This window comes from Rhipicephalus microplus, unplaced genomic scaffold (genome assembly GCF_043290135.1).
Source record: "Rhipicephalus microplus isolate Deutch F79 unplaced genomic scaffold, USDA_Rmic scaffold_638, whole genome shotgun sequence".
NCBI classification, from domain to species: Eukaryota; Metazoa; Arthropoda; class Arachnida; order Ixodida; family Ixodidae; genus Rhipicephalus; species Rhipicephalus microplus.
The window spans coordinates 1-15,000 of NW_027465196.1; the positions used below are offsets into that span (position 1 = coordinate 1).

Sequence of the window (15,000 nt, forward strand, 5' to 3'; positions counted from 1 at the left end):
TCACTCGATCGCCATGTCTGTTTGCCACAGTTTTCCCGGTGGTGCCGCACCCGGGCTCGCCCCGGCTGACGCAGTTTTCGCGCCGCCCCGGCTGACGCGGTTTCGTGCCGCCCCGGCAGACGCGGTTTTCGCGCCGCCCCGGCTGACGCGGTTTTTGCGTCGCCCCGGCTGACACGGTTCGGACTTTGCACTTTTCGGCTGTGCCTGGCTGGCGGCCCACTCACTCGATCGCCATGTCTGTTTGCCACAGTTTTCCCGGTGGTGCCGCACCCGGGCTCGCCCCGGCTGACGCAGTTTTCGCGCCGCCCCGGCTGACGCGGTTTCGTGCCGCCCCGGCAGACGCGGTTTTCGCGCCGCCCCGGCTGACGCGGTTTCGTGCCGCCCCGGCAGACGCAGTTCGGACTTAGCACTTTTCGGCTGTGCCTGGCTGGCGGCCCACTCACTCGATCGCCATGTCTGTTTGCCACAGTTTTCCCGGTGGTGCCGCACCCGGGCTCGCCCCGGCTGACGCAGTTTTCGCGCCGCCCCGGCTGACGCGGTTTCGTGCCGCCCCGGCAGACGCGGTTTTCGCGCCGCCCCGGCTGACGCGGTTTCGTGCCGCCCCGGCAGACGCAGTTCGGACTTAGCACTTTTCGGCTGTGCCTGGCTGGCGGCCCACTCACTCAATCGCCATGTCTGTTTGCCACAGTTTTCCCGGTGGTGCCGCACCCGGGCTCGCCCCGGCTGACGCAGTTTTCGCGCCGCCCCGGCTGACGCGGTTTCGTGCCGCCCCGGCAGACGCGGTTTTCGCGCCGCCCCGGCTGACGCGGTTTCGTGCCGCCCCGGCAGACGCAGTTCGGACTTAGCACTTTTCGGCTGTGCCTGGCTGGCGGCCCACTCACTCGATCGCCATGTCTGTTTGCCACAGTTTTCCCGGTGGTGCCGCACCCGGGCTCGCCCCGGCAGACGCGTTTTTTTTTTTCTTTCGCCCCGGCTGACGCAGTTTTCGCGCCGCCCCGGCTGACGCGGTTTCGTGCCGCCCCGGCAGACGCGGTTTTTTGCGCCGCCCCGGCTGACGCGGTTTTTGCCGCCCCGGCTGACGCAGTTCGGACTTAGCACTTTTCGGCTGTGCCTGGCTGGCGGCCCACTCACTCGATCGCCATGTCTGTTTGCCACAGTTTTCCCGGTGGTGCCGCACCCGGGCTCGCCCCGGCTGACGCAGTTTTCGCGCCGCCCCGGCTGACGCGGTTTCGTGCCGCCCCGGCAGACGCGGTTTTCGCGCCGCCCCGGCTGACGCGGTTTCGTGCCGCCCCGGCAGACGCAGTTCGGACTTAGCACTTTTCGGCTGTGCCTGGCTGGCGGCCCACTCACTCGATCGCCATGTCTGTTTGCCACAGTTTTCCCGGTGGTGCCGCACCCGGGCTCGCCCCGGCTGACGCAGTTTTCGCGCCGCCCCGGCTGACGCGGTTTCGTGCCGCCCCGGCAGACGCGGTTTTCGCGCCGCCCCGGCTGACGCGGTTTCGTGCCGCCCCGGCAGACGCAGTTCGGACTTAGCACTTTTCGGCTGTGCCTGGCTGGCGGCCCACTCACTCGATCGCCATGTCTGTTTGCCACAGTTTTCCCGGTGGTGCCGCACCCGGGCTCGCCCCGGCAGACGCGTTTTTTTTTTTCTTTCGCCCCGGCTGACGCAGTTTTCGCGCCGCCCCGGCTGACGCGGTTTCGTGCCGCCCCGGCAGACGCGGTTTTTTTGCGCCGCCCCGGCTGACGCGGTTTTTGCCGCCCCGGCTGACGCAGTTCGGACTTGGCACTTTTTGGCTGAGCCTGGCTGGTGGCCCACTCACTCGATCGCCATGTCTGTTAGCCACAGTTTTCCCGGTGGTGCCGCACCCGGGCTCGCCCCGGCTGACGCAGTTTTCGCGCCGCCCCGGCAGACGCGGTTTTCGCGCCGCCCCGGCTGACGCGGTTTTTGCCGCCCCGGCTGACGCAGTTCGGACTTGGCACTTTTTGGGCTGAGCCTGGCTGGCGGCCCACTCACTCGATCGCCATGTCTGTTTGCCACAGTCTTCCCGGTGGTGCCGCACCCGGGCTCGCCCCGGCAGACGCGTTTTTTTTTTCTTTCGCCCCGGCAGACGTGGTTCCCCCCCCCCCCTTTTCGCTCGCCCCGGCTGACGAGGTTTTCGCGCCGCCCCGGCTGACGCAGTTTTCGCGCCGCCCCGGCTGACGCGGTTTCGTGCCGCCCCGGCTGACGCGGTTTTCGCGCCGCCCCGGCTGACGCGGTTTTTGCGTCGCCCCGGCTGACACGGTTCGGACTTTGCACTTTTCGGCTGTGCCTGGCTGGCGGCCCACTCACTCGATCGCCATGTCTGTTTGCCACAGTTTTCCCGGTGGTGCCGCACCCGGGCTCGCCCCGGCTGACGCAGTTTTCGCGCCGCCCCGGCAGACGCGGTTTTCGCGCCGCCCCGGCTGACGCGGTTTCGTGCCGCCCCGGCAGACGCAGTTCGGACTTAGCACTTTTCGGCTGTGCCTGGCTGGCGGCCCACTCACTCGATCGCCATGTCTGTTTGCCACAGTTTTCCCGGTGGTGCCGCACCCGGGCTCGCCCCGGCTGACGCAGTTTTCGCGCCGCCCCGGCTGACGCGGTTTCGTGCCGCCCCGGCAGACGCGGTTTTCGCGCCGCCCCGGCTGACGCGGTTTCGTGCCGCCCCGGCAGACGCAGTTCGGACTTAGCACTTTTCGGCTGTGCCTGGCTGGCGGCCCACTCACTCGATCGCCATGTCTGTTTGCCACAGTTTTCCCGGTGGTGCCGCACCCGGGCTCGCCCCGGCAGACGCGTTTTTTTTTTTTCTTTCGCCCCGGCTGACGCAGTTTTCGCGCCGCCCCGGCTGACGCGGTTTCGTGCCGCCCCGGCAGACGCGGTTTTTTGCGCCGCCCCGGCTGACGCGGTTTTTGCCGCCCCGGCTGACGCAGTTCGGACTTAGCACTTTTCGGCTGTGCCTGGCTGGCGGCCCACTCACTCGATCGCCATGTCTGTTTGCCACAGTTTTCCCGGTGGTGCCGCACCCGGGCTCGCCCCGGCTGACGCAGTTTTCGCGCCGCCCCGGCTGACGCGGTTTCGTGCCGCCCCGGCAGACGCGGTTTTCGCGCCGCCCCGGCTGACGCGGTTTCGTGCCGCCCCGGCAGACGCAGTTCGGACTTAGCACTTTTCGGCTGTGCCTGGCTGGCGGCCCACTCACTCGATCGCCATGTCTGTTTGCCACAGTTTTCCCGGTGGTGCCGCACCCGGGCTCGCCCCGGCTGACGCAGTTTTCGCGCCGCCCCGGCTGACGCGGTTTCGTGCCGCCCCGGCAGACGCGGTTTTCGCGCCGCCCCGGCTGACGCGGTTTCGTGCCGCCCCGGCAGACGCAGTTCGGACTTAGCACTTTTCGGCTGTGCCTGGCTGGCGGCCCACTCACTCGATCGCCATGTCTGTTTGCCACAGTTTTCCCGGTGGTGCCGCACCCGGGCTCGCCCCGGCAGACGCGTTTTTTTTTTTCTTTCGCCCCGGCTGACGCAGTTTTCGCGCCGCCCCGGCTGACGCGGTTTCGTGCCGCCCCGGCAGACGCGGTTTTTTTGCGCCGCCCCGGCTGACGCGGTTTTTGCCGCCCCGGCTGACGCAGTTCGGACTTGGCACTTTTTGGCTGAGCCTGGCTGGTGGCCCACTCACTCGATCGCCATGTCTGTTAGCCACAGTTTTCCCGGTGGTGCCGCACCCGGGCTCGCCCCGGCTGACGCAGTTTTCGCGCCGCCCCGGCAGACGCGGTTTTCGCGCCGCCCCGGCTGACGCGGTTTTTGCCGCCCCGGCTGACGCAGTTCGGACTTGGCACTTTTTGGGCTGAGCCTGGCTGGCGGCCCACTCACTCGATCGCCATGTCTGTTTGCCACAGTCTTCCCGGTGGTGCCGCACCCGGGCTCGCCCCGGCAGACGCGTTTTTTTTTTCTTTCGCCCCGGCAGACGTGGTTCCCCCCCCCCCCCTTTTCGCTCGCCCCGGCTGACGAGGTTTTCGCGCCGCCCCGGCTGACGCAGTTTTCGCGCCGCCCCGGCTGACGCGGTTTCGTGCCGCCCCGGCTGACGCGGTTTTCGCGCCGCCCCGGCTGACGCGGTTTTTGCGTCGCCCCGGCTGACACGGTTCGGACTTTGCACTTTTCGGCTGTGCCTGGCTGGCGGCCCACTCACTCGATCGCCATGTCTGTTTGCCACAGTTTTCCCGGTGGTGCCGCACCCGGGCTTGCCCCGGCAGACGCGTTTTTTTTTTTTCTTTTCGCCCCGGCTGACGCAGTTTTCGCCCCGCCCCGGCTGACGCGGTTTCGTGCCGCCCCGGCAGACGCGGTTTTTTGCGCCGCCCCGGCTGACGCGGTTTTTGCCGCCCCGGCTGACGCAGTTCGGACTTTGCACTTTTTGGCTGAGCCTGGCTGGCGGCCCACTCACTCGATCGCCATGTCTGTTTGCCACAGTTTTCCCGGTGGTGCCGCACCCGGGCTCGCCCCGGCAGACGCGTTTTTTTTTTTCCTTCGCCCCGGCAGACGTGGTTCCCCCCCCCCCCTCCGTCTTTCTTTTTGTTTTTTTTTTTCGCCGCGGCTGAAGTGGATTTTTCGGTGCCTCGACGCCCCGGTAGTCGCGGTTTTTCCGTTTCCGCACGGCCCCGGCTGACGCTGCTCGGTCACAGTCGCCTTTTGTGAGGATTGCAGACTTCTTGAGCGCGGGTGTTTTTTTTTTGTTGTTGTTGTTGTTTTATTACGCATTCGCTCCAGCAGACGCTGTTTAGACTTTTTGTTTCCTCTTTTATCCTGCGACGAGGTGACGAGGTTTATTCGGTGCCCCGCCGCCCCGGCTGAAGTGATTTTTCCTGTCCCGTGCCGCCCCGGCTGACGCGGTTGGGACTTCGCGTTTGTTCGGCCGCCACGGGTTTTGGCGCACTCGCTCGGTTGCTTGTTGTTGCCACTTGTTGCGAACCCAGGTTTCTTGAGCGAGCGCGGGCGTTTTTTCTTCCTTTCTTTCTTTGTTCTATGTGTTAGCGAATCGGCCTTTAATATCACACGAGGACTCACAACCAACAATTTTCAGTTTGAAGTGTAAAAAATCTGCAGGTGTTGACGTAACTGACTTGCCCCGTACCCTTGAGTACATCCATGAAGTTCTCGTAGTACTACTAAATCGCATTATTCCAAGTGGAGAAATTCCCATAAACTTGCAAACCTCTACACGAAAATCGGTGCGCGTGATAAAGTTGAAAATTATCGTCCGATATCAAATGTGCCTTCTATAACACAAATTCTAGGAAAAAAAAAAAAAACACTTGTTCGCCGTTTTCTGCGCCGTGACTGGCAGCACTCCGGCGAAGCGAAACGGGGTCGATTCGAGCACGATATCGGCGTCTTTCGACGTGCTCGCCGGCGACCGTCGCACGAGTACGTCGCACGAGCGCGTCTGCCGGGGCGCCGTTTGCGAAGCCGACGCAAAAGTGGGAACCGCCGCTCGGATGATCGCCGCTTTCGGCAGAGTGAGTGTTGGCACTCCGGGGAAGCGAAACAGCGTGAATGCGCCCACGAAATCGGCGTATTTTGAAGTGCCCGCCGGCGACCGTCGCACGAGTACGGTAAACCGCGTCAGCCGGGGCGTAGTTCGGGACGCCGACGAAAAAGTGGGAAGCGCAACTCGGATCTTCGCCGTTTTTGCAGGAGTGAGTGGCGGCCCTCCTGCGAGACCAAGAAGCATCGATTCGTGCACGAATTCGGCGCCTTTCGACGTGATCGCCGGCGACCGTCGCTCGAGTAGGGCAAACCGCGTCTGCCGGGGCGGGCTTCGGGACGCCGATGCGAAAGTGGGAAACGCTGCTCGGATGTTCGCCGTTTTTGGCCGAGTGAGTGCTGGCACTCGGGCGAAGCCAAACGGGGCCGATTACGGCACGATATCGGCGTCTTTCGACGTGCCCGGCGGCGACCGTCGCACGAGTACGGTAAACCGCGTCAGCCCGGGCGGAGTTCGGGACGCCGATGCGAAAGTGGAGAACGCCGCTCGGATCTTCGCCGTTTTTGGAGGAGTGAGTGGCGGCACTCCGGAGAAGCCAAGGAGCGCCAATTAGCGCACGATATCGGCGTCTTTCGACGCGCTCGCCGGCGACCGTCGAACGAGTAGGGCAAACCGCGTCTGCCGGGGCGGGGTTTACGACGCCGACGCAAAAGTGGGAACCGCCGCTCGGATGTTGGCCGTTTTTGGCAGAGTGAGTGCTGGCACACCGGCGACGCGAAAGAGCGCGAAAGCGCCCACGAAAGTGGCGTATTTGGACGTGCTTGACGGCGACCGCTGCAGGAGTACGAAAAACCACGTCAGCCGGGGCGAGCGACCCACGGCGGTCTGGGTGCTTATCGCTGCTATTATAGGGGCACCCCGGCAGACGCAGAAAAAAAAAATTTTTTTTCGACCTTCTTTTTTGCTGGTCGAGCTCGGGTAACCCAGGTCGCAATGGGAGCCGCGCACGAAAGCGGCGTCGCGAGACGCGTTCGCGGTCGCTAGTCGCACGAGCTCGGCAACCGCGTCAGCCGGCGCGGAGTTCGGGATGCCGACGGCTAAGTGGGTACCGCTGCTCGGATGTTCGCCGTTTTTGGCCGAGTGAGTGCTGGCACTCCGGCGAAGCGAAACGGGGCCGATTCGGGCACGATATCGGCGTATTTCGACGTGCTCGCCGGCGACCGTCGCACGAGTACGGCAAAGCGCGTCTGCCGGGGCGAGGTTTGCGATGCCGACGAAAAAGTGGGAAGCGCCGCTCGGATCTTCGCCGTTTTTGCAGGAGTGAGTGGCGGCCCTCCTGCGAGACCAAGAAGCATCGACTCGCGCACGATATCGGTGTCTTTCGACGTGCCCGCCGGCCACCGCCGCACGAGTACGGCAAACCGCGTATGCCGGGGCGGGGTTGGCGACGCCGACGCAAAAGTGGGAACCGCCACTAGGATGTTCGCCGTTTTTGGCAGAGTGAGTGCTGGCACACCGGCGACGCGAAAGAGCGCGAAAGCGCCCACGAAAGTGGCGTATTTGGACGTGCTTGACGGCGACCGCTGCAGGAGTACGAAAAACCACGTCAGCCGGGGCGAGCGACCCACGGCGGTCTGGGTGCTTATCGCTGCTATTATAGGGGCACCCCGGCAGACGCAGAAAAAAAAAATTTTTTTTCGACCTTCTTTTTTGCTGGTCGAGCTCGGGTAACCCAGGTCGCAATGGGAGCCGCGCACGAAAGCGGCGTCGCGAGACGCGTTCGCGGTCGCTAGTCGCACGAGCTCGGCAACCGCGTCAGCCGGCGCGGAGTTCGGGATGCCGACGGCTAAGTGGGTACCGCTGCTCGGATGTTCGCCGTTTTTGGCCGAGTGAGTGCTGGCACTCCGGCGAAGCGAAACGGGGCCGATTCGGGCACGATATCGGCGTATTTCGACGTGCTCGCCGGCGACCGTCGCACGAGTACGGCAAAGCGCGTCTGCCGGGGCGAGGTTTGCGATGCCGACGAAAAAGTGGGAAGCGCCGCTCGGATCTTCGCCGTTTTTGCAGGAGTGAGTGGCGGCCCTCCTGCGAGACCAAGAAGCATCGACTCGCGCACGATATCGGTGTCTTTCGACGTGCCCGCCGGCCACCGCCGCACGAGTACGGCAAACCGCGTATGCCGGGGCGGGGTTGGCGACGCCGACGCAAAAGTGGGAACCGCCACTAGGATGTTCGCCGTTTTTGGCAGAGTGAGTGCTGGCACTCCGGCGAAGCGAAAGAGCGCGAATGCGCCCACGAAAGTGGCGTGTTTGGACGTGCTTGACGACGACCACCGCAGGAAAACGAAAAACCACGTCAGCCGGGGCGAGCGACCCATGGCGGTCTGGGTGCTTATCGCTGCTATTATAGGGGCACCCCGGCAGACGCAAAAAAAAAAAAAATTTTTTTTCGACATTCTTTCTTGCTCGTCGACCTCGGGTGACCCAGGTCGCAGTGGGAGCCGCGCACGAAAGCGGCGTCGCGAGACGGCTTCGCGGTCGCTAGTCGCACGAGCTCGGCAACCGCGTCTGCCGGGGCGGAGTTCGGGACGCCGACGGCTAAGTGGGAACCGCCGCTCGGATGTTCGCCGTTTGTGGCCGAGTGAGTGCTGGCACTCCGGCGAAGCCAAACGGGGCCGATTCCGGCACGATATCGGCGTCTTTCTACGTGCTCGCCGGCGACCGTCGCACGAGTACGGCAAAGTGCGTCTGCCGGGGCGGGGTTTGCGACGCGTACGCAATAGTGAGAACCGTCGCTCGGATGTTCGTCGTCTTTCGCCGAGCCAGTGCTGGCACTCCGGCGAAGCCGAACGGAGCCGATTCGGGCACGATATCGGCGTCTTTCCACGTGCTCGCCGGCGACCGTCGCACGAGTACGGTAAACCGCGTCAGCCGGGGCGGAGTTCGGGACGCCGATGCGAAAGTGGGAAGCGCCGCTCGGATCTTCGCCGTTTTTGGAGGAGTCAGTGGCGGCACTCCGGTGAAGCCAAGGTGCGCCAATTCGCGCACGATATCGGCGTCTTTCGACGTGCCCGCCGGCCACCGTCGCACGAGTACGGCAAACCTCGTCTGCCGGGGCGGGGTTTGCGACGCCGACGCAAAAGTGGGAACCGCCGCTCGGATGTTCGCCGTTTTTGGCAGAGTGAGTGCTGGCACTCCGGCGAAGCGAAAGAGCGTGAATGCGCCCACGAAAGTAGCGTATTTGGACGTGCTTGACGGCGACCGCCGCAGGAGTACGAAAAACCACGTCAGCCGGGGCGAGCGACCCACGGCGGTCTGGGTGCTTATCGCTGCTATTATAGGGGCACCCCGGCAGACGCAGAAAGAAAAAAAAAAAAAATGGGGACATGGCGTGCGTCACCGTGCGGCTTCGCAGCGTTGCCGAAGTCGCCGAGCCCTTCGACTGAGCCGAACGGCGGACAGGGAACGTTGGTCGGCCGTTCTAACCTGTCGGTGCCACGCCGAGACGTCGTTAAGGAAAACCGCGTCGTGGGCCTCTACTACGCCGTCGAGTCGTTGTACGTTTGGTGTCCAGCGTGTCGGCGGCGAGTAGCGGACACGTCGTTCACGACTTCGGTCTTTCGCAGTCGACGCGAACTTGCGGAGAGTCGTGGTGCCTCACGTTTTCGGCAGAAACCGCGGCGGAATTTTCCCGTGCGTGCGCGCACGACCTCGGTGCTGTGCCGTCAGCGTAGTGTTGCACAAACTCGTGGCCTACCCAAGGTGCGGTACGTTTGCGGCCGTATCCTCGGTGGGAATTTCGTGAGTAGGGTCGCAAATTCTACGACCTCGGCGGGTTTGAGAGCGACGTAGACTTGTGGCACGCTCAACGTGCCACACGTTTCGGGGCACACCCGCGGTGAAATTTTCTCGAGTACGCTCGTATTAGTGCCCAAGGAGGTCTGGGTACTTATCGCTGCTATTATGTGGGGGTTCTCGTGAGCGGCGTACGCGAAAGCGACCGGGTGTCTGATATGCGGCGGGCTTCGGCCTCGTCAAGCGTGTCCTCGGGTCTGCTCCAGGGGAATCCACGGCAGTCGTCTGCAGCCTCATCCGCTTGATGCGTTAGGGGCTGGTTGTCGGACGGTGCCGTTTTACCACGATATCGAGGTGTGTTCCGTGTCGTCCTCGGGCGATTCAGATGCGAAAGCGCCGAAGACGCGGGCGTGACCCGTCGTCTGGCGGCTTTGCAGTCTCGGCTCCGTTGCTAGTTCCGGCCGGTCCACCGACAGTGCAGCGGGCTTGGGCAACCCGCACGGCGCGACCGAGTCGATGCAACGAAAAAGAGCGAGCATGAACGTGCTTCTTGCCGCACGGCTCCCACTCGTCTTTCGGGAAGGTTGTGCCGTAGCGAGCTCGAACGCCGTCATCTCGGAGTGCAAAATAAGCGTGTTGGGGCGCCTGAAGGTGGCCTCCGCCGCACACAGACTGCGTCCGGCCCGCCGAAGGCGAGGACGGACGCGCAGTCGAACGATTACCTGGTTGATCCTGCCAGTAATCATATGCTTGTCTCAAAGATTAAGCCATGCATGTCTAAGTACATGCCGAAATAAGGCGAAACCGCGAATGGCTCATTAAATCAGTTATGGTTCCTTAGATCGTTTCTTCCTACTTGGATAACTGTGGCAATTCTAGAGCTAATACATGCAGTGAGCCTGGAGCCCTTTGGGTAACGGGTGCTTTTATTAGACCAAGATCGATCGGGTTTCGGCCCGTATTGTGTGGTGACTCTGGATAACTTTGTGCTGATCGCATGGCCACGAGCCGGCGACGTTTCTTTCAAGTGTCTGCCTTATCAACTTTCGATGGTAGGTTACTTGCTTACCATGGTTGTTACGGGTAACGGAGAATCAGGGTTCGATTCCGGAGAGGGAGCCTGAGAAACGGCTACCACATCCAAGGAAGGCAGCAGGCGCGCAAATTACCCACTCCCGGCACGGGGAGGTAGTGACGAAAAATAACAATACGGGACTCTTTTGAGGCCCCGTAATTGAAATGAGTACACTCTAAATCCTTTAACGAGGATCAATTGGAGGGCAAGTCTGGTGCCAGCAGCCGCGGTAATTCCAGCTCCAATAGCGTATACTAAAGCTGCTGCGGTTAAAAAGCTCGTAGTTGGATCTCAGTTCCAGACGAGTAGTGCATCTACCCGATGCGACGGCTCGGACTGAACATCATGCCGGTTCTTTCTTGGTGCACTTCATTGTGTGCCTCGAGATGGCCGGTGCTTTTACTTTGAAAAAATTAGAGTGCTCAACGCAGGCGAGTCGCCTGAATAAACTTGCATGGAATAATAGAACAAGACCTCGTTTCTGTTCTGTTGGTTTTTGGAATACGAGGTAATGATTAAGAGGGACGGACGGGGGCATTCGTATTGCGGCGCTAGAGGTGAAATTCTTGGACCGTCGCAAGACGAACTACTGCGAAAGCATTTGCCAAGAATGTTTTCATTGATCAAGAACGAAAGTCAGAGGTTCGAAGGCGATCAGATACCGCCCTAGTTCTGACCATAAACGATGCCAACCAGCGATCCGCCTGAGTTACTCAAATGACTCGGCGGGCAGCTTCCGGGAAACCAAAGTATTTGGGTTCCGGGGGAAGTATGGTTGCAAAGCTGAAACTTAAAGGAATTGACGGAAGGGCACCACCAGGAGTGGAGCCTGCGGCTTAATTTGACTCAACACGGGAAAACTTACCCGGCCCGGACACTGGGAGGATTGACAGATTGAGAGCTCTTTCTTGATTCGGTGGATGGTGGTGCATGGCCGTTCTTAGTTGGTGGAGCGATTTGTCTGGTTAATTCCGATAACGAACGAGACTCTAGCCTATTAAATAGGTGCGGGGTTCCCAGCACCTTACAACCTTCTTAGAGGGACAAGCGGCTCCTAGCCGCACGAAACAGAGCAATAACAGGTCTGTGATGCCCTTAGATGTCCGGGGCCGCACGCGCGCTACACTGAAGGAAGCAGCGTGTCTTTATCCCTGTCTGAAAAGACTGGGTAACCCGTGGAACTTCTTTCGTGATTGGGATAGGGGCTTGCAATTGTTCCCCTTGAACGAGGAATTCCCAGTAAGCGCGAGTCATAAGCTCGCGTTGATTACGTCCCTGCCCTTTGTACACACCGCCCGTCGCTACTACCGATTGAATGATTTAGTGAGGTCTTCGGACCGATGTCCGGCGCGGCCTTTCGGTTGCGCCGGTCTGTTGGAAAGATGACCAAACTTGATCATTTAGAGGAAGTAAAAGTCGTAACAAGGTTTCCGTAGGTGAACCTGCGGAAGGATCATTAACGGATTGTGAAGGGTGAGCGCCTCAGCTGCGTCTGCGCCCGACACTTTCTGCCGCTGACCCCGTTTGGACGCGGGGTCGGCTTTTCCCCACGGGGCTGCCTGAATGTGGAGCGGCACCCCGTGACAAATTGTTGCGCCCAGCGGACGCCAACACCGCGACCTTGGACGGTCGGCCAGGTGGCGGACGCGGGTACAAACGGCGCAACGCACTCATAGGTCGGCTTTCGACCCGCCACTGCACCGTGGCTCGAAGCGCTCGAAATGCGCGACCCGACCGCTGCGGGACCGCCTAGTACTGTAAACAGGAGCGGCGGAGCGCGAACGGCGAGTCGTGGTTACGTCGGTAGAAGGCGAGGCTGCGCGTTCCCGAAACGCCAGCCGAGTGCCCTCCCGACCGTTCGAGCGTGCAAGAACGAGACCCGACAATCGCGCGGCGACTGCCAAGTACGAGAGGAACGGCACAAGCGTCGGCGGTCGGTCAAGGAACTGGCGATGTGACGGGTCCGCTGTGCACCAGTGCATACCGTCCCGCCGTCCGCGGCAAGCGCCTCCGCGTCCTCGGGTGACGGAGGCTGCCGGTCGGTTCTTGCAGGCGAGGGATCTCGCTGGCACCGGTTCGCGTTGACGCGCGGCCGGTCATGGCACGGCGATGCGACGGCCGAGGTGCGCAGTACTCGATGGAGGAACCGCACGCTCCGATGACCGTCCCGCCCTCCGCGGCGTATGCGTACCGACCGTAATGGTTGCAGCAGCGCCGGCCGGCTTTTGAATTCGCCACACGAAACACGGTGCGAGATCGCGGTTAGGGGAGCGTCGACGTTGCCAGGCGTTTTGCTTGCTGCCGAGGGAAAGGCGGCACGGCCACGTCGCGCTCGTCGCGATTAGCGGGTCTGCGCGCTTTGGGAAGGTGCCGCAACGACTTGCCGAAAGAGGAAGCACGGAAGAACGAGGGACTTGGACGTCCCGACAATTGAACGCACTTGCGGCCAGGCCCTTGCTGGCTTCGTTCTTCCGCCTCGAGTAGGCTCGTACGCGGCTCCGGCGCCGAAAGTGGTCCTTGGCACCGACTTCGGTGGACGTGGGAAGTGCCGCGCAAGTACGGCGCGCCTGGCTCCACCTGTTGGCTAAAGTAGGCAGCCGGATCGGCATTTTGGTGTGCGGTGGCAAACCGTGGATGCGAAAAAAGCTTGTGCGATTTCGTGGAACAAAAAGCGGGGGTCCCCCTTTTTATGCGGAGGAGACCGACCCGCCTGCCGTGGTGAACCGCGACGCCACGGTAAAAACGGGAGAGGCTTGTCGATGGGACCGTGCATCCCGCGCTCCACGGAGGCCGGGAGGCGGCCGCCCGAGGAAATGTGTAGCCGTCGAGGCCCGCATCTGCGTGCACTCTTATCCAAATGGGTGTACCGCAGGCATTTTCTGGTTAGGCGGGCCAATGAGAGCGAGCACACAACGATACCTACGGGTCCGGCTTGGAGAACCGGCTTCGACGCCTCCCGAGTATTTATAGAGGGGTGGACCACGAAAGCACTCGCAAGTAGCGAAAGCGAAACGCCGTCCGAAACACACCGTTTGCTCGATTTGCGGCAGCCGAAAAAGGCGCGGCAGAGTTTTGGAGTCCAAGCGTGCGCTGAAAAGCGCCCTTCTTGGCCACTGTTTGGCCGAGTGCCAGAAACGTTTGGTTTTGACTGTACGGAATTGAACAAACACTTTTTCACGACTCTAAGCGGTGGATCACTCGGTTCTCGGGTCGATGAAGAACGCAGCCAGCTGCGAGACTTGGTGTGAATTGCAGGACACACTGAGCACTGATTCTTTGAACGCACATTGCGGCCTTGGGTCTTCCCTTGGCTTCGTCTGTCTGAGGGTCGGATCACATATCAAGAGAGCCTTCGGCGCACAAGGGAACGTGAGCCGTCGACTCGTTTTGACCGCGTCGGCAACACGGACAGCACGCTGAACACCTCACAGCGAGCGCCAACAGCGGCCACTCAAGGGCGAGACGGTGGCGACCGTCGTGCCAGAGCCCAACCGAAACGGGGGCGACCGACTGCATTGAGGATGTGGCACCTCGTTGAGACCGCCGCAGGACTTCGAGTCGGAAGGAAGCCTGCAGGGAAAGTGCGGTCGAGGTTGCGTACTCCTCTCTGCGACCGGGCGCGCAAGAGCTGCGAGAGCCACGGACGCGCAACTTTAACGCACGGTAAACACGAGGAGCGAAAGCCGGCCAGCAAAGCTTCTCCAGCCGTGCGCAAAGTGCGCGAGATCGCAGCCTTGCGTTGCGCTTGTTGCCCTCGAAGTAAGCAGGGTGTCCCGTAGACCGGGCGCTCGAACACGCTGCGGGGCCGTGCCTCCTCCAGGCTTTGCCGCGCGAACAGGGAACGTTCGCGCGCAAAGCGCAGGGAGGTGAGGAGGCTGCGCCCGACGTTTGCGGTTCGCTGCGTACGCGGTTGATGCGGAGAGCACGGCGCGACGACTTGCCGCGAAGCGGAAAAAGTCTCCCGCACGAGTTGGCGAAACGTTGGCGAAGCTTAAGGCGTTCTCGTCGTAGTCCGCCGTCGGTCTAAGTGCTTCGCAGTTCCCGTCCCGTTCAAAAAACTGGGCCACTCCAGTTGGGGCGGGGGCGACGCTACACGAGACGATGCCTCTCGCCAGGCTGCGTGGCTGCCCTTGCGGCGGCGGCGACTGGCCTCGGCGGTGTTTGGGCTTTCGACACGGTCGTTTATCACGCAACTGCTCGGACGACGCACGCGCGCAGCGGAATGCCGCTTGCCAGCCTTGTGAAGATGTGACCCTGTACAGGGTTGCGGGCGCACTTGGTAGGGCGTCGTACTCGGTTCGCGATGGGTTTACGAACGTGTCCCGTCACTTCCACGTCACACCGGTTGTGCGCCGCACGCGTGCAGCGGGGAAGCCGATTGCCAGCCTTGTGAAGAAGTGGCCCTGTACAGGGTTGCGGGCGCACTTGGTAGGGCGAGCGCACGCGGTCGTGCAGGAAGTTGATGGAAGCGAATGTATCCGCTGTCGACCTCAGATCAGGCGAGACAACCCGCTGAATTTAAGCATATCACTAAGCGGAGGAAAAGAAACCAACAGGGATTCCCCGAGTAGCTGCGAGCGAAACGGGACCGAGCCCAGCACCGAATCCCCCGTCCTTGCAGGCGGTCGGGAAATGTGGTGTATGGG

At 62.1% G+C, this 15,000-nt stretch overlaps 2 non-coding genes and 1 pseudogene across 2 annotated transcripts; all 3 read left to right on the plus strand.

Annotated features, from left to right (window-relative positions):
* The first annotated feature begins 9,998 nt into the window (after positions 1-9,998).
* Positions 9,999-11,813, plus strand: LOC142795374 (small subunit ribosomal RNA). The gene has a single exon (XR_012892981.1). It is a non-coding gene; the product is annotated as a small subunit ribosomal RNA (ribosomal RNA).
* A 1,719-nt stretch (positions 11,814-13,532) lies between these two features.
* LOC142795371 (5.8S ribosomal RNA) lies at positions 13,533-13,685 on the plus strand. Its single transcript, XR_012892979.1, has one exon. It is a non-coding gene; the product is annotated as a 5.8S ribosomal RNA (ribosomal RNA).
* A 1,154-nt stretch (positions 13,686-14,839) lies between these two features.
* LOC142795372 (large subunit ribosomal RNA) overlaps positions 14,840-15,000 on the plus strand; it is a 4,741-nt pseudogene continuing 4,580 nt past the window's right edge.